This window comes from Schistocerca serialis, chromosome 3 (genome assembly GCF_023864345.2).
Source record: "Schistocerca serialis cubense isolate TAMUIC-IGC-003099 chromosome 3, iqSchSeri2.2, whole genome shotgun sequence".
Lineage (NCBI taxonomy): Eukaryota > Metazoa > Arthropoda > Insecta > Orthoptera > Acrididae > Schistocerca > Schistocerca serialis.
Genome location: NC_064640.1, coordinates 227,813,642 through 227,826,249, shown reverse-complemented (window position 1 = coordinate 227,826,249; position 12,608 = coordinate 227,813,642).

The following is a 12,608-nucleotide window of genomic DNA, read 5'->3' as shown; positions in this document are numbered from 1 at the left end:
AATGACTCATTCCTACAAGATATTGATTTATATACAACAAACTCAATTTAAATTGTGCAATTTTTACTATTAAAATAAAATTGTTTTAAACATGAGATAAGTTAGTACATTTCACACAGTGACTGTCTCGGAGTATTTCAACAAATTTAAACGGATGATGGGTGGGTATTGGGAAAAACTGAAGACCAAGCTTAAGAAAATTCCTCACACACCGATTGCCTATAATATTAATATTATGAACATCCTTCTGTCAAGATTGAGCTCACCTAGTAACCCAGGGGGGATGTCATAATACCAGAGGTATTATGGAGTAATGAGGAATATAACCTAATAGCATCTAGCAAAACGTTTTGGCCTTATGACAGCAGTGACATGTCATTGCTCGGGGTGTGTGAAACAGTGTGTATAGATAGCCACCCTGATCCGTAACTACTCAACTGTTGACCACAACACACAGAAATTGGCCAGAAATGGATCCAAGAAACATACATATGGTGTCCTATATGTGCTCAATATGATTAAGGTCAGGTGACCTGGAGGACCAGAAAACTTTCTCATTTCATGCAGTGTTCCAATTTGGGAGCAACTAGATAAGGGAATGTCTTTCTAAAGGTACAAGTCACCTGGAGAGGGAGGTGAGAGATTTAGTGTGCACCTGATTGGGCTGAAGGTGGTTGTATCATTCACCAGTGAGGAACAGTGTTAGTCATACCAGGAACCACATTTCATTCCACGTACATGTCCACCATATGGTTATACCGCTGCTACTGGCCTGAATGGTGTTCTTTTGGAAAAACAGCTCACCTGGTTTTTGGTGTAATTGTACCCCGCCATAAGAGTGTACCAGTGTGTTCTGCAGCTCGTCAGTTCAGGTAACTTTCTTTACTGTCGGTGTCCAGTGATGATATGAATATCCATGCTCCTTGATGTTCAATAAGCATGTGAGAGTGGTGACTTCTACACATTATAGTGAGAGGATGATTGTGGGTGCTGACCAATCACCATTGTTGTTCATGGAGGTATGTTCCATCTATGCAACTAAATGAAAGGCAGTGTGTTTATCTCCATATGCCTTTTGCTTCTTTTGTCTGTGAAGCATCTTCAGTGGCATGTTATACATATTTCTTTTTTATACATATAATAAATGTGTGTTCGCCCTGATGGCTGAGAAGTCGGCGTGGCGGTCTGTCATGTCATGGGGCCCGGTTTCAATTCCTGGCTGGGTTGGAGATTTTCTCCGCCCAGGGACTGGGTGTTTTGTTGTCCTCATTATCATTTCATCATCATCTGTGGAAGGCAAAAGGAAACCACCACTGGAATCACTTCCCTAGACGCTCATGGGGTGGACCTCTCTGATGAGGCTTCCTCCATGACAAGAGCTGCCATAAGGCAGAACACAAAGTTTTAGTTTTTATAAATGTGTTATGTAGTAGTTGCAGAATGTTAGTATGTTACATTTTGTCATGTTTTTCTCTTGTTTTATAGATTAGAAGCAACGTTTGTATCACAAATTTTGTGATGTTAAATTATCATTTGGTGTTATGATTTCCAGTGTTGTTAGTCCATATGTGGTTCTGGAGATGTATTCATTCAGTCCCCATACTCCAGCTGGCCGATTTCTGGTGTTTGTTCACCCACATTTATCATTTTTCATTTATTGTGTGTGTGTGTGTGTGTGTGTGTGTGTGTGTGTGTGTGTTGTGTTATATGTAAATTTGTTGTTCATTGTGAGAGTGTGTGTTTTGTGAATATTGTGTGTGTGTGTGTGTGTGTGTGTGTGTGTGTGTGTGTGTGTGTGTGTGTGTGTGTGTGTGTGTAGAGAGAGAGAGAGAGAGAGAGAGAGAGAGAGAGAGAGAGAGAGATCCATCAATTATTTACTCTTGTCATGTTTCAGATTTCTGTTTGTTATTGTTTTAGTGGCTAACATGATCAGAGAGTTATTGCTTGTGTTGATTTGGTCATTAATTACTTTCCTTTTCATTGCAAGGGCTCTTTGCATGTGGAAGTTTTCTTCTAATATGAGGAGTTTTGTTGTGATCGTTCACTCTAATAATTTTATGTGAGAAGAGTGAACAGTCACAACAAAAAACTCCTGACATTACGAGAAAACTTTTACATGCAAAGAGCCCATGCAATGAAAAAGAAAGTAATTAATGACCTAATTAATGTAATCAATAACTCTCTGATCATGTTAGCCACTAAAACAATAATAAACAGAAATTGGAAACATTAACCAGAGTAAATAATTGATGACTCTTTCTCAACCCCCCTCTCCATCTCTCTCTCTCTCTCTGTCTCACACACACACACACACACACACACACACACACACACACACACACACACACACACACACACACTTATTCACTTAAGGAAAAAGAAGACTGCTCTCACAAATAATGTAACATTTACACATAACAAAATACACACACACAAAACAGATGAAAAATATGAAACCACACATAAAAGACAAAAGATAAACCACATGGTGATAGTTGGCAATACCACATACTGTAACCAAGCACATATTGATCACAAAATGAAAAGTGCAAGTAATGTGTTGTAATAAATGTGGGTGAAAAACCTGCCAGAAATCGGCCAGCTGGAGCATGGGGACCGAACGAACACAGCTACAGGACCACACATATGGACTAACAATACTGAAAATCGGAAGTAACATCAAATGATAATTGAACCTCACAAGATCTGTGTAATAAAAGTTGTTTGTAATCTAAAAAACAAGAGAAAAACATGACGAAATGTAACATAGTAACATATTGTAACTACTACATAATACATTTATTTTATGTATAAAATAAAAATGTATTACAGGCCACTGAAGATGCTTCATGAATAAAAGAAGTGAAACGTATATGGCATAAACAATCTAACTTTCATTGACTTACATTTTTGAAATGTACCTCCATGAAATTTGAAGCAACTAAGGAATGACAGAGGAAAAAATGACATTGTTGTTGTTCTGCATTGAACTGGCTGTGGCCCACCACTTAAATCTTACAACCTGCACTAACTAATGGAGCTAGTGGCAATCTCTTTCATCACTGTGTTATTTCTCATGACTTATGACATTGGTGGTAGTTATTTTCCCTATAAGCAAGTCCTCAGGAACACCCTTGAAAGAGTGGCATATGAAAAGCCCATCAATTGCATAGCCTCAAATGGAGTGTCTCACGTGCCATATACACATGATCTGATCTTGATGAAATATGCTAATATTGCATATCTTTAACATCCTGCTCTCAACTGTTATGCCAATGACCAGTACAAAATTTGATGACTGCTAGTCATGTGGCATGCCGAAGTGTTCACTTTGAAAACAGGACCACTCTCTTTCCTACACAGCAACTATCTCAAATTAATGTACTCATGGCATGACAGGTGCCAAGAGTGCAATTAAGTCATTCAGTGTACTCCGTATTCTGAGATTACAGAAAACTGCTGATTAACTTCAACAGAGGTCACATTTTGATAATTTAGAAGCTAGAAATGATTACTGCAAAAGCAGCATAGGTTATTGGATGTTCATATTCTGATATCACTAATATTTATCAAAAGCAAACTAATTATATTGTAACCTATTAGAGATTAGAGTTTGAAATATGAATTTCCTAGTAGCAGAGTGGCAACTCAGATGAAGGTTCGGAAAAGGTGACATGGACCTTGTTGGGACCTGCGCTTGTTATAGAAGGCGTTATGAAAGCTGTGGAATATGCCAGTATTTTTATTAGTCACATATGCTCCTTCATAGTTTATGGTCTCCCTACCAGATGTGGCGTTCCCAGGAAAACACAATCCATACCAACAGGTCAAAATCACGCTACAGTGGTTTGAGGGATATTTGATGTCCTGATTGCACATAATCCCAGTTGAATTGGTCTGGGGTGTCATTAACCATGCATTGGGGACATGGAGACTCCATGTTCTGATAATGTGCAGCTGTCTTGTATGTCAAGATGCGGCAGCTATCTATTAGGTGACTAGGTGTAGTATGAAACTGGATGTTGTGATGCAAGAGTGGTCTCCTAATTATATGCTTCAGTTTCACCAACAAAAGTTGTCTTACATGAAAAGCCATTTGTTATTGCGTGTTTCATAATAATATAATAAAAATAGCTGTTCTCAAGATTTTACACAAATTCCTCACTTTCTCACTTACATATTAAACCATCTTCATTTTCTCCATATAAGTAAAGTTTCATTTTTTACATATTCTTTTAAGGTGTACTCCAGAAATGATATCAATGCTGAAACGTAATTCCTGTGGAAAAGCTTTGGACATTGCACGCACTACCCGTGACATGTTGGATGGGAATGGCATTTCTGATGAATATCATATTATTAGACATGTTTTGAATCTGGAATCAGTCAATGCATATGAAGGTAAGGTCATATACTTTTTCTGTCTTTTTCCTCTTTGTTTCCTGAATGCAAATAATGGACAACTGCACTTGATCAATCTGTTATAGGTACTCACGATATCCATGCTCTCATTCTTGGGAGAGATATAACTGGAATACAAGCATTTAGCTAAAAACTGGACTAAATATTGTGTTGCTACTGAATATTTATGCATTGCTGTATTTTCTGAGGTATGTGTGACAATACTTATTCACTGTGATTCTAAAATATGTAAATAATACTGTACATATTTATTTATTTATTGCTGTTTTCTGAATGAGAATATCCAGTATGTTTTACTCAAAGTTTACCTGGAATAGAAAAAGTAAATCAGTCACCAATCCAAAGATTGCACTTTACCACCAAGCCACACTTACCTGCAATATGAAGTGTAAATTTTATGTCAACACTGTTAGTTCTAGTTTTCTGTCCATAAAATTTATTAATAATAACTGACACTGAACTGATGTTTGACTGTGTGTGGAAAATATAATGAGGAAAACAGGACATACAATTTCCTAACTCTGGCTATGATTCCTATACAATGAATAATGTTTGTAGAAGTATGAAGCCACAATTGTTTAGTTTATTGTTTATCCACAGATAAATCATATGTCTAACATCAGTTTGATACAAAGAGAAAACACAAGTAAAAGTTTACTGACAAGAATTAGGAAATAGATCTGCTGTTCACTTGCCCCATGGGTGATGCATCTGTTCATTTAAAAGATTATAAGATCACACTAACTTTTATTACTGACTTTCAAGTACTACGTAAGAACATGTTATTTCTCATAAATACTGAACATTTACTGGAAACACTGACTTCTGTTTCTGAAATGTTCAATATACTGTCTTCTTTCATAAACAGCACTGCACCCTGCTGCTGATTTTTATAGACTTACTAGCTGACAAACCCAGCATTGCGTGGATATTAATTTTGCCAATTTTCTATTAGAAATGAAACCTTGTATGTATTTGAGCAGTATACTTGGTGTGAGATGTGCAGTTTTGTGAACATCACTATGGCAATGCCTCTCCATATCTCTGTAGACAGCTATAGTTTTCATCTAATGCCGTTTGTGCTTCACAGTTCAAACATGCCAAAAGCACAAGCAGGTGTAAGGGATTACCTTAAGTTGACTTGACTAGGAGTGTTTTAGTACTTAAGAATAAGTTTATTTAAATGTCATGCATGATGCAAAAGTTTCTCCTGATCTGTATATCATACAATGATATAATTTTATAGTTGCATTCAGCAGCTTTTGTGGATAGTGTCTGCAAAATGTGTTGTGAATAGAGTTAGTAGCAAAGGAGTAAAAAATGTAAATGTCATGCACAATGTAGCAGTTTTTCATGCATCTCAGTGTTAATGAAGTCATATGTCCTGAACTGTGGTGGGTAGGTGGTTCTTACCCCTCAGCAATTGTTGCTTGACAGTAATGGATATGTATATCATGTTTGGTTGAAATTGGTCCACTGGTTTAGGAGAACATGTGGAACATACAAAACACACACACACACACACACACACACACACACACACACCACCAGCAGTAGCAGCAGATAGTTTTGAAAGCTAGGGTATTTTTGTATAATTTTATATGTTTTGGCCGTACTAACAGTTTTGCCCCCAGAAAATAGGCACTGGGAAGAAATTCTGTCTCATAATTTATTGTTTTATCAGGTGAAGTTTTCTTTTGACGCAACAACAACTGTCTCTGACAAAACTACTGCTAGATGCATGTAAACTAACCTGCTTGTAAAGGTGTGTTTACATCTGTGTAACTTTATGTGTGCACTATAGTTCAATTCTTTTATCTTGGCGGCTCGCGCATGCCCGCCCAGATGCGGGAGATTGCTGCGTTGCCAATTGCACACGACACACGCACCAAGAGGAGCAGTGCCATAGTATAGAATAGTTCGCAAGCTTACATTTAGGGGGGAGTGCGCAGTTCATGAAGTAAAGCTACCACGGCCACATTAACCCTTTCGCTGCTACAAAGACGTGCTCCCTGCATTCCGCGCTGTGCGCGTTTGTCACTGCACTGCTCGCCTGTACAGACACATGGTGTTCTGACTGCTTTGACACACTTATCATTCGATTTCACAAAAACTATTTGGCCCAAAAATTAGATTTTTACACATCTTCTTGACTGATACCTTCCCCCCATAAATGAATTAATTTTGTTTTGATGTTCAACGCAGTTATTATGCAGCATTAAATATAGTAAACCATTGCACGAAATTTTTGAAGAGTTTGCAGAGGTAAAAGTCCATAGAGTATACTTTCCGTATGGTCAATTTTAGTTGCCACAACGTTGAGAATGAAATGTGGACAAGATACCTAAATTTCATGTAAAATTTACTGTATAACAATATCTCATTTAATTTAAGTACCACATAGGTGTCGTATATAATATTGAGAAATATTCCATCTTTCGCGACTGTAACAAACATTTTATTTACACTGGGCACGTTTGGCTTTATTTAAAAGCACTTCAAGCGATCAAAAGGAAGTAGACAAAATACATTAAACAAAACTGTGGACTTACAAAAACATTAGGACTCCATCTATCAGTGAAGTGTTCTGAGCTATGTCAAATATAATTTTTGTGTGTGGCACACACAAACAGCATTTATTTGCTAAAACACTGATCAGCCAACACAAACGTTGAATATTGTGTTACCGCAGCACAAAACTATGACAGGTGACTTGGCAATGGAGGAGACAAAATACTGTCCTCTGAAGATGCTTCTAAAGAGAGAAATGCGTCTGGTCTAAATAAGTCGCTCATTACAGTTGCGGAAGAGGAATATATTTCAATACCATTGGTAAAACTGCAACTGTGGAACAAAAACAAGAAAGAGAACATGAGTACCATTGTGTATGTGCCATACCTTTCGTTGATTGAAGTGCTTTAAAATAAAGCCAAACTTGCCCAGTGTAAATAAAACTTTTGTTACAGTCGCGAGAGATGGAATATTTCTCAATATTACATACGACACCTATGTGGTACTTAAATTAAATGAGATATTGTTATACAGTAAATTTTATATGAAATTTAGGTATCTTGTCCACATTTCAATCTCAACATTGTGGCAACTAAAATCGACCATACGGAAAGTATACTCTATGGACTTTTACCTCTGCAAACTCTTCAAAATTTCGTGCAATGGTTTACTACATTTAATGCTGCACAATAACTGTGTTGAACATCGAAACAAAATTAAGTCATTTATGGGGGGAAGATATCAGTCAAGAAGATGTGTAAAAATCTAATTTTTGGGCCAAATAGTTTTTGTGAAATCGAATGACAAGTGTGTCAAAGCAGTGGGAACACCATGTGTCTGCACAGGCTAGCAGTCCAGTGATGACAAAATCACGCACAGCGTGGAATGCGGGGAGCACGTGTCTGCATCAGCGAAAGGGTTAATGAAGAGACAAAGCACTAGGAATTTCAAAAAATTGCATTCAAACGAATAAAATTAGTGAAGTAAGACACTGCGATATTGTTTTTAAATAAAGAAAATATTAAGCACCGCGCAACGTTTGAACTCATAACCTTTTGCTTAGTAGCCCAACACCTTAACCGTTATAACCTTCTGCTTAGTAGCCCAACACCTTAACCATTACGCTAACGCAGCTCATCTTACAATGTAACTACATGAGGAGTCTAACACGACATGCAAAATACTGACAAACACTGTTGGTATGACTATGAATTACTGACGCTTCGTCGAAGTAAAATAGGAAATAAACACTTACCGCTGTTCTTTATTGCGAAAAAGCGGTTAGTGAGATTGATACAAACACCTTTCCTTGCTATCGCCTGAATTAGGAGTCTTATTACTTGTTAGGTTTAATTAATAAATAGAATATGAAGCAATTGATATAAAGAATGTTTTTTCCAAACTTTCTATAAAAGAAAGTCTGCTATCAAGACATTGGTTTTGTTCTTTTACTTTATTTATGACTGAACGTTTCTAAAACTGAAAACACCCATCCGTGCTCTGCACTGCAGTCAAGATCTGGCAACGTCGTTCTCTGTTCATTGGCTGACTGTGTTTTGTGACGTCAGATGCGCAGAACAAACCTAAACACGGCCGCCAAAATAAATGACGCGCACTATAGGTGCATTTAGCCATTGAACGGAGAGGTGAGGGGGTGAATGCAACTTCGCAGAGTCACACGGGCTTCTGATTTGTGCACACAGGCTGCCCCATGTAGGCACAGGAATCTCCGCACTCCAGACAGGGAGACAAATGCAGCAGTCATGTACGTCTATGTAATTTGAAAAATATTATCATGCATTCCTTGTTTGTGGCTGGTATATTCTGCAGATTATAAAGTCAGTGTGAAATGAAATGATTGTCTACAGTTTTTCACAACAAAAACAATCAAGAAACAATAAAGACACACCTGAACACAGTAAAGCCATTGTTTGTACTTCTGACAAATACGTATTGATGAGGAGTGATTCTGGGACTCTTGATGTGCCAGCATTGACCCGTTTCCTTTACATGTCACTTCAGTTCATAGATAGTTTGCGTATAAAAATAGTAGTAGTAGTAGTAGTAGTAGTAGTAGTAATAATAATAAAGTCCACCTTACTAAGGTACCAATCTGGCAGTGTCGCTGCAAGTCCTCAGTGGTGCATAAATAATTTAGTCTCAGATCCTGAAATTGTATTAGTTGGTGTTCTCACAGTTCAGGGACGGATGTAACACCATTGATTTAATTTTGATACTCTTCCTTATTTATTCAGATTAAGTTGCACGCAACTGATGACCAGTTCTCACACTTTTTCGTAGTATCAGCAGTTTATAAAAATAATTTCATTAGTAATACTCATCTAATCAGTCCACTTTCTCTCCAGATAATAACACTAGTTGGCCAAGTTAGTTACAAAATATAATGGACTTTTGACAGTGGCAGGATAACTCATCGATAGCGCTCTAACAGCTTCAACAATCATGTCTCCCTTATCCAGATTTACACCTATCACTGACTGACTACACAAGGAAGTTCATACACGTTTATTTTCACAGCTGAGCACAAATCTTTTCACTGATGTGTTGACAAAACAATTGCTGATTGTGGGACTGATTAAGGTACAGTGCTCGTGGTGCAGGGTGCGGTGGCTAGAAGTCAGGATGCTGCAAATGGGTGGTGGAGCTGAGGTCGAGCCCAGATGGCAGAGGACGGCAGCTGCAAATGTAACAAGTTCTTTCATTGACACATCTGCACTGCTTGATGCATAGGGTCAGTGTCCAGCTGGCTGCCGAATTCTGCTTGGCTGTCTGCCCCCACAACCCTTGTTGCCGGTGCGGCACTACATCGTGCCAATGACCTTGTTACATAAGCTGGTTGCATGGACCCTGCACCATCATTGTGCAAATTTTATGCTGCTATGGCTTCTGTGGCCCCAAGTACCATCTGCTGACATCACAGCAGGGGTGCCCACCACACTAGGCTCCCTGTCTGGCAGTGGCTGGTGTGCATGGGAAGAAACCTCCTGCCCCCTGGGCAGGAGTTGGCTGTGCTGCCGGGGATGTACATGAGTGGCCAGTGGTGTCATGCCTCCATAAGTCTGTGGAGAGATGTAGTGTGCAAAACTGCTGTCCTGCAGTGGCCTCGACTAATAACCTCTGTTGACAAGCCCATGTGGTGTCCTCATTTGGCACAGCTGCATCATCTCGGTTGGGCTGCGAGACTAAGAATAATTCTATTAAAAAAATGACTAGTGCTTGTGGTTGGCAGCAAGATGTGTATGCACCACTACCAGTAACAGATGGCATCTATATTCAAGTGTGTGCCAGTTTAAGGTTTTCAGCATTCCTGTGAGTCAAACAAACCTGTGACCATTCATACTACTTTTACTTGTTTACATTCAATATACATGTCAGTACTAATTGTTATGGGCCCCATACACTTGAAATGGAATGTGGAAGTGTTTTTAAGCAGTTTCCTGTGTAGATTGATTGCATTATCCTACTATGCTACCAATGAACAATGAACAATGTTTTTTTTTAGTCCTACTGCCCCAACAGTTATCATTCCAGTGGGAGACAGCACCTTAAACCTGTTGGTAAAAGTGATAAGTGTAGAACTTTGAAGTTCTTCCCAGTCCTGGCCTTCCTCTGGACCAACCATTGACTCACCACTCAAAGTCTAGTAGTCGACATCTTGTATATCCTGGAGAAGGAACAGTACCCTTGGGAGAGGATAGTAGTTCACGCTCCTTTGACAGAAGTCTACCCAACCACCCATTCACACCGGCTTTCAAATGCTTGATAGCAGTCTGGACAATTTCCAATTACTTGCAAACACCAAGTAGTTCACCCAGTGCCTGAGAGCAGCATTCACAGTGGGGCTGCATGTGGGTGGTGCAATGTTTATCTGAACAACAAACAGTAATTTAATTGGCTAGATAAAACATCTACTCACCAAGCAGTGGCAGAACACACACATAAAAGAATGTTGTAATTAGGCAAGCTTTCAGAGTCAGTGGCTCCTTCTTCAGGCAGAAGGGTTGAAGGGGAAGGAAGAGGGGTGAGTGAAAAGGACTGGAGAGGTCTAGGAAACGGGGTAGACTTTGGGAAAGTCACCCAGAGCCGCAGGTTGGGGGAGACTTACCACACGGGTCGAGAAGGATAGACTGATTATTGAGGACTGCATCGGATGAGATTTGAAAACCTGAGAGCACACAGAGCATAGTTACTGTGAAGAGATGCTGAGGTGGAAGAAGTTAACATAAATTAAGGCCAGGTGGGTGGTGAGAACCAAGGACATGTTGTAGTGCTAGTTCCCACCTGCGGAGTTCTGAGAAATTAGTGTCTGAGGAAGAATCCAGATGGCATGTTTGGTGAAACAGACACCGAGGTCGTGATAGTCATGTTGTAGAGCGTGTATGTTGCATGTTGCCAGTATACACCCTCTGCCTTTGTCCATTCATCCTAATTGATAATTTGGTGGTCGTCAAGCTGATGTAAAAGGTCGAACAGTGTTTACATGACAGCTGGTACATGACGTGTTGTTTCACAGGTGGCTCTCCCTTTGATAGTATATGTTTGCCAGTTACAAGGCTGCTATAGTTGGTGGTAGGAGGGTGCATAGGGCAAGTCTTGCAGCAGGGATGGTCACAGGGGTAAGAGCCATCGGGTAGGGAGATGGGTGCATAAGGAGCATAGGGTCTGACAAGAATATTGTGGAGATTGGGGGGGGGGAGGGAGGGGGGGGGGGGGAGGGGAGGGGAGGGGAGGGGAGGGGGGTGACGAAAACCTGTTCTAGATGTGGTGGGAAAAATTTCAGACAGAATGCATCTCATTTCAGGTCATGATTTTAGGAAGTCATTGACCTGTAGAAGTAGCCGATTTATGCATTCCAGTCCAGGACAATACTGAGTCACCAGTGTTGTGTTCTGAAGCTGTTTTTTTGGAGGGATCAGCAATACCAGGATTGGATTTGATGGCCCGGGAAATCTGCTTTTGAACTAGGCTGGTGAAGTAATTACGTGCAGTGAAGGCTGAGGTGAGACTGGTGGTGTATTGCTGTAAAGAGTCTGCATCTGAACAAATACGTTTGCCTTGACATGTCAAATGTTCCCTCCCATACAGCTTTGGCATTTGAGACAAACGTATTTGTTCAGATGCAAACTCTTTAGAGCAATACACCAAGAATTTCACCTCAGCCTTCACTGCACATAATTACCCCACCAGCCAAGTTCAAAAGCAGATTTCCCGGGCCATCCCACCCAATCCTCGTATTGCTGATCACTGTAAAAACAGCTTTGAAGCACACCACTGGTGACTCAGTATTATCCTGGTCTTTAATGTGTAATCAGCTACTTCAACAGGGCCATGACTTCCTAAAAACATACCATGAAATTAGATTCATTCTGTCTGAAATTGTACCCATCACATCTAGAACAGCTTTTTGTTGCCCTCCCAATCTCTGCAATATTCTTGACGGGTCCTGTGCTCCGTCTGCACCCATCTCCCTACCCTATGGCTCCTAGTCCGGTGACCATCCTCACTGCAAGACTTGCCATATGCACCCTCCTACCACCACCTATAGTAGCCCTGTAACTGGCAAAAGATATACTATCAAAGGGAGAGCCACCTGTGAAATGACATGTCTTGTACCAGCTGGTATGTAAACACCGTTTGGCCTTTTATATCTGCAT